Raw genomic sequence first — 8026 nt, 5'->3', positions numbered from 1 at the left:
GAGGCAGCAACGTCGGTAGCGGCGGCGGCGGCGGCTGAGGGATGTGGGTTGGTGTGTGTGTGCACCAGGAGGGGTCCTCATCCTTTCGAAAGGACCTCAATTCTTCTTCAGCCCCCATCACATCCCCCATTTAATATTATTAATTATTTTAATAGCGCCAGGAACGCAATAAATAATTTTACGCCCAGTCCCTGACCATTGGCCAAATCGGGCTGTAATCACGTATCACTCCAGTCAGCGATACCAAAACTGGAACCCTCATCCTCAGCCCCCAACCCCCAATTCGATACATCCAACTATCCTCGAACAAATTACGCGATTTCTTCTTTCCGTACTGCCTGCATCCTTCTATATGATTTCGCGCATGCAAAGTCCGTTTGAAGTAGCATCTTAAAAACCCGATTGACCGAAATGCCCGTTTGATCTCGAGCAATATCAATCTGGAATTGCCAATACTACTGCCTCTGCCGTGCTTTTATTTTACTTCTCGTTCCTCTACTTTCTTTCTTTTTTTTTTCGGGATTCCTACCCTCCAGGAAAAGCAAGGATTTTCCATGAAGGGAGTGTGTGAGCTACACAAAATTGTAAATTCACTTCTCTTGTCCAGTGAAAAGCACTCATCCCGATTTAGACGTAGGCGAATAAAAAAAAGCGATTCGGGGGGTTTCTCCCTACACTGAGAGAAAAACTTTAAAGAGTGGTCAAACGCTGTAGAAATCTTGTAATAATTCGCATTATTAAAGGGCTTTACGGTGCGCGGGGCGGCCCTTCCTCGACGCCGCTTCCACTCGTAATTAATTAATCCCATCAAGCCACTTCATATCCCTTCCTGAGGATGAATTAATTATCGACTTGCTAAACTCTTCGATAAATCTCACGCTGTATTGCTTATTCTGTATTTACTTCGTTTTGTGTTAATCCTTCTTTGTAAAGTCTTCAATAAAATATGAAGATAATAACATTATTGTTGAACTTTCTTCTATTTCAAATAGAAAAAATAAATTATCAAGTATTAATAAAATCTATATTTGATCCATTACTCCAACAAACGTGATGTAAGATATAACAATTATAAAAATTATGCAAAAATGAAACAAATTATTATTAATTTAGATGGAAAAATCTATAGTTTTTGTAACAATAAATTCTTTATATTGTAATTAAATATGTTTCATACATTAAACGCTATTACTGTAAGAATTTTTAAAATTTTACGCTATATATTATTTTTGGAACATTATGTAACTGCTTTAAATATAAAGTACACACATGAATCCAAAGATTAGAATTTTATTAATTCACTAAACTTAAATATTGTTGTTGAACTTATCTTACCTAATAATCAACACCATTAATCAACACAGGTTTCAATAGTTTCAAAGTACTTCTGCCAACTTTGACACGAATACAAGCACGCTATAGCTATAAATCTGTTGGCAACTAGAACTGTTTGAAACTATTATTTTTTTCTTAGGTGATTTATTTATCTTTTAGTTATCTACAAGTTATTTATAATCAATTTATCAAACACTTGCTGCGTATTTTCAAAAATTGAATATTAGAGGAAATACTGAAAAAATAAATAATCTTCGATTTTACTCGATATTTTATTAATGTCACGTATCACTTGATATGATTATAACAAAGTTGTCTTATTGTTTACTTCATAAATATCTGTATTAAATGTAGTACAGAATCTTTCATTCTTAAAATTGGAAGAAATGAGTCTATAAATGAGGATAAAATGTATTAGATAATTTACGGTTTTGCTCTAAGAACTCGTCGACAAACGCTAAACGAAACGTTAAGCGAAATAACTATGTTTTAGGCTTTGAGAAGACTGTGTTATATGAAATCAGCGTTAATCGAATCAGCGTTAAACGAGGTCTTACACTGTTTATTATTACAATTGGTGAAATTTTAACTAGATATTATTAGTCATATTTAATTGTTTCTTTTTTTTACATAAGTATAAATTCAGTAATTACGTGCATTTCTCGTAATACTAGGCAAGTACTATTTGTTACTTAGTAAGAATTGCGTATTTAGCAATTTGATTAAACTCATGTAATTAGACAAAAAAAACATATTTTTTTCTAAGTGCATGCTGTTAAAGTTTCCGGGTGTAATACAAATTTTTTTAAATTAAATCCGTGACGGGGAGGAACACCTTTTTTTACCCTTCGAAAATTTGTATTGGATGTTCCCGAAGAGGGTGAAAATTTGAACGCTTCACGGTATTTAAGGGTACATTGTACTATCATTTCTTTATTAAATCAATAAGGGTGGGTTATATCGGCTAGAGGGGAGAGATGTTATTAGATTACCTTGCCAACTGTGTCTGACTGCTTCACGCACGCATACTTATACGAAACACATAGGGTTGTTGTTTTGTTTCATCGAGCGACGGAATTCTCTGATGGACCACACTTTCTAGCAGTAATAAAGAATCTAGAAAATCCAAGGGAAGTTTGTAATTAAGGTCCGATCGATTTATTTAAATAAAATTTTCGACAGGCAAACAAATGGTTCGGTTAATTCGTGGGGACGGCGCGTATGGACCCCGCTGCTAATCAAGAAATTGAAGTTTCAATAAAAGCGATCATTAATTTCGAGTTTGGAACCCCAAAACTCCTCGGGTCGCCGGAGTCTTCCTTCCATTCTCCCAGTTCAGGGTCCAGTGGACCAGACACGTCTGACCTAACAACGGAAGGAAAATCAATCCACGACGCCCGGACCATCATGATATTATTTAAAACGTTCACGCAAGAGTGCTTCTCTCTCTCTCTCTCAACCCATTTTCCTTTTAAGCCCGATAGAACAAAAGCCGAATTAAGCTCGGTAAAAGCGCGCATACGCGTCCTTTGGACGTCTAGGTCCTTTTGTACCCTTAATGATATTCCCACCCGTAGACTGCGGACGCCCCGGGAAGTGCTGCACAAACAACAAATTAAGGAAAATTATCGATCCCGGGAACGTCGTTGCACGGTGGAGCTTGAGCTGGATGAGGTGGCGGTGGAAGAGGAGGAAGAGAGGAGAGCAAAGAACCTTCGGGAGCTTAATAAAATTTCCTCTCTGCGACGTTAATTTTTCACGTTCCACTGATAGCGGCGGCAACGACGACGGCTGCTGTTGCTGCTGCTGCGAGTGAGGGTGGAGACGACGGGGGGTGTAGATGGAAATTGGCAAGGCGCCTCGGCAGCAGCCATCAAGGAACTCGATGTCACCAGCTCGGTTTGATATCAAGCCGCACGGACCATTAACGAATTTAAAAATATATCTCCATTTAAATTTTTACGCGACTTCCCTTCGTTAAGAAGGGGATAAGATTTGGGGGATTGAGAACAAAAAAAAAATATATATACACATAGAATCACGGGGAAAGAAGAAACGGGCGCAACTAAAATGGAGCGGCGGAAATTGCGAAAGACGAAATAATAATCATCATAAACAAACATTCAGGGTCTTCTCCAGTTTCTCTTTTGAACGAGACGTTCGTATCTAATGAAGCTTGATATGTAAGGCTACATCCACACTATGCGTAATATGAGACATAACTTACTATCAGGTGTACCAACTACTATTAGTTATCATATACTCCAAAGACAAAAACTATATACATTTTTATTTGCATTCTATGCTTTCAGAGTACATAACTGCCGAGGCAATACATGCCAGATTATACAATATTTTTTATAATTAATTAAATAAATAAATAAGTGCAATAGTCAATTATTAATATAATAAAGTAAATAATTAATTAAGCAAAGATTTATAATTAATATAGAAAAATGAATAAATATTTTTTTCTAAAACCTAAATATAATTCCACAAGTATAATTAGAAAAGTGTATAATTTGATAAAGAAAACTTTTGAAGAAAATCCATTTTCATTACAATAAAAAAAGACAATTGTGTAAAACAATTACTGTAATACCAAACAATTTGAATTATAGATAGATTGTATTAATTAGATTCTTCATGTAAAACAAAAAAATCAATTGAATTTATACATCATACGGGAAAGTATTGTATTCGGCATTTTGTTGGACGTCTAGACAATATGCTGAAAACTATTGACATGAAAAATTTAGTTTTTTATATAATTAATATTCTTTGAGGAAAAGCCGTTTGTCTAATCATTTATAAATATATAATAATTTCAAACATCTTCTATTGCATCAAATAACTAAAAAGACATTAGTAATAAGACGTTTTCTTTTATGAATTAATCATTAATAATTATATAAATTACTTGCGAAATTATATTGATTTTGTACCACCATCATTATGCATATACAGTGGAACCTGCTCGAGTGATTCGAGCACCTTGCATAACGAGCATTTCATTTAACGAGCAGAATAAATTGTAAGAAAAATGACTCGCTTAACGAGCGACGTTTCGCATAACGAGTGTACATATTTCACTATACGAGTAAAAATCTGGATTTTTTTTAAACTGACTAAATTCGTTAAACGAGGTTCCACTAAATAAAAGTTTTGTATATACAAACAATAAGTTAATTTGTCAACGAGTAGATAAATCTTAAATTTATATGTCTAATTTAATTTCATATGCAGTCAAAAATATTATAGATATGTTGTTGATAAATTATATCCTGAAACAACGTTAAACGAAGTCACATTAAAAGATTGTTAATAGATATTTTTTTGAATTTTTTAAGCTTCGTGTTATATCGAATCAACGTTAATTGATAATGAAATTTGCGATTTTGTCCCATGGATAATGAATTAACTTGCAGAGTTTCGATTATTATAAATCGTTTATATTTATCGAATTCAATTTATAATGTGCATTATAGAAGTACAGTGGAACCTCGCTCGTTAAGTGAGTCATTTTTATTACAATTGATTTTGCTCGTTAAGTAAAATGCTCGTTATGCTAGGTTCCATAGTATTCCATTTTTATTTAGCAATAAATTGTAAAAAAGTAAGTAAAGTGAAAAAAAAAAATATATGTTTTAAAAAATCAATATAATTATTAAGAATGGAAACATTTAAAAAAGTACATGTATTGACTATAGAATAAAATAATCTTTATTTAAGAAATATATATTTCTGCCACATTCATTAAATTATTGTATTCATTATTATGAAACATTTGTATTTGTATTTTTTTGAAAAATAAAAATTCCATTATTTTGGTATTGTATTGTTATTTTTATTCATAAAGGAGACACAAAATTGTTTATTAGTGATAGTAATTACTGTCCTTTAGTTATTTATATAATGGATTATATTTATTTAATTATATATATATTTTGTTTACTTTTTTGTTAAGTCTTAGTAATTAGTACCTATAGTATACATAAAGACAAATAATAACTATAGTATATATTTTTTAAACTTAAAATTTCAATTAATTAGAATATAATTATGAATTATGTAGTTCTAATAAGTAAATACATGGATTGTATATTTATAATTTATTGAAAATAGTTATAATTATGAAAAATTAAAAACTATAATTTTTTGTATTTAACGATTTTTAATTTAGTTTATTGCATGAAAATGTACGAAGAAAATGTTCATAATTAACAGTAAGGAGTGGTTTTATATGTAGTAATTAAAATAATGATTATTCTCAATGTATTTATGTTCCAAGCAGACAAAGTTATTTTCTAAAAAAAACTTTTTATTACTGTTTGGTTGTAATAAGAAACGCTTATTGTTATTTATATAGCCCCAAAATGGTCCATCGATAATTCGTAGACGTGAAACGCTCCAAAGTGATTTGTAATTAGACCACATAAAGAAGCCGGGTATTCCCCGCCCATCGGCAATAACCATTAAAACTAACGAGTTTGCGTCTTCTTGAACATATAACAATGCGGAAACGGACACGGTCGGGCCCATTCCCTTTTTTCTTTATACATTTTTTTTCTGTGCGAGTGTATGTGTTACCTTTTTACCTCCCTTGTAGCGCTGTCATCGTAAAGTGTCTCCTCCTCCTACAACTCCGCGCGTTGCATTCCCTTCGTTTTCTTCATCATTCCGTGCGCGCCAAAAAAGAAACCCTTATTCTTATATTACTAATTTATACGTTGATCTGGGGCTTCGGTATTCGTTTACCATTTCAAGGGCTTTAATTATTTACCGACTTCTGTTACTCGGGTGGTCCAGTTTTTTTTTTTAGTAAATTATACTTTCATTGTAACATTCGGTGCGGCTGCGAAGACGCCACTTTTCCTAATAATAATTGCGAATCGGGAGTGGAGACTTTGTAGGTTCATCACCAGGACAACGTCGAGCGGAGCGGAGCCGGGTTGCCATAGCTGTGCTCCCTGAGACGTGAATTTCTCCTCACGGTTCTCTAAGCATAAATACCGAGATTACAGGTGATGAGCACAATGGTCTAGATTTCTGTGACGCAAGCTGCAAACTCTGCAGATAGGAAAATAATGGCTCAATGAAAGATTCTACAGCAAAAAAAAACTACAGCGTTTCTTCGTGTACACTCTCATATTTACACCCTTTCGTTTCTAGGGATGTTAATGAAGGGGTGGTCGGTCGTCCGCGAAGCAAAGATTCCTACGAGAGATGAGGAGATAGAAAAAAAAAGAAATGGACAAGCGAGAAGACAAATTTCGTTTGCATTCCGACTCGCAGCACGATCTCTCGCATGGCTTGTCTTTGATTCGCGGGTTCTTCTGTGGCATTGTCTATATATATACACCAAAAAAAAATCATTTGCCACCCCTTTCTACTCTGCATCCCCTTCAAAATACACGAAGGAATTTCGTTTCATTTTTATCTTTCCAGTTGGCCACACAACATAATACTAACATAAAAGAAATATAATTAAAATTAATGTATAAAATTCTTACATTTTACATAACCTTTGAATATTAGTATCATTCAAAGAATATGAAACAATACTTATTTATATTTGGTTAAAGTTGATAAGAATTATTACGAAATTTGGTATACATTATATAAAACTATCTTAAAGTTATATCAAATCGGCGTTTATCGAGGATGCACTAAACGAGGTTTTACTCTATATTAAAATCTACAGTTAATAGCCTTTTGTATACGCATTTCTTATTTTTTTAGACAATTATCTTTAAAAAATTGTATGTTTTGTAATAGAAATGTAATTACCAATTATTTTGTATAATAATAATTACAAAAAGCAAATATTTTTTAATTAAATTCATTGACAAAATGTAACTATAAAAAATATTACATTGCAAAAATTTAGTGGATAATAATTTCATATTTTTCAAGTATTTTTTAATGAAAATATATAAATTTGTCATAATTGTGACTAATTATTTAATGTATGAATAACATATTTTTATTAATTAAATTCTTAATTAATTGAAAAACATAATTTATTTGATAATAGTTTTTGGTAATGATATAATTGTCATAACAGTGTGCCAACTATTACAATCATATGAGTAATTTCATCTGTCACTGCAGTTTCACTTCCGTCGGACTCAATGATAATTAATAGTAGTTGGTAAATCACTTATATTCCAAATGATATAGATATAACATATGATATAAACTAATGAAAAACAACATAGCCATAGGAAGTTATCAAGTAGTTTCAGTAATCACTAAATGTCTAGAAGAAAAACAATATCAAATAACTGCATTTCTTGATATCTCGCAATCTTCGTCATCCATCAATTTTTAAGTCTGTCGTTTTTGAACATTAATTTATATTATGTAGTTTAATGAAGTTTTCTTGTTCAATTCTTAAACTTAAATCAAAATATTTTTTTTATATGAAACTGAATATTACAATAATTAGTTCTATTTTTATACCATAATTACAGTTTACAAAATATAAAATGTTTTTAATGAAACCAATCTATCCGGTTTCATCAAAAACATGAAAATTAGTAACTTTTATTAACAAATGATTACTGTAATAAAATAATTTGAATATCAATTATTTTTATATGCAAATCAATAAAAAAAATAATTTACATAGAACAAAAATTAAAGAAAGTAGATTTTATGCAAAATGAATTATTTAGGAATGAAATTT

The sequence above is a fragment of the Nicrophorus vespilloides genome, unplaced genomic scaffold, assembly GCF_001412225.1.
Source record: "Nicrophorus vespilloides isolate i.1.1-1 unplaced genomic scaffold, Nicve_v1.0, whole genome shotgun sequence".
Taxonomy (NCBI): domain Eukaryota; kingdom Metazoa; phylum Arthropoda; class Insecta; order Coleoptera; family Silphidae; genus Nicrophorus; species Nicrophorus vespilloides.
The sequence above is the reverse complement of the archived record's forward strand: the minus strand, read 5'-3'. Positions refer to the sequence as shown.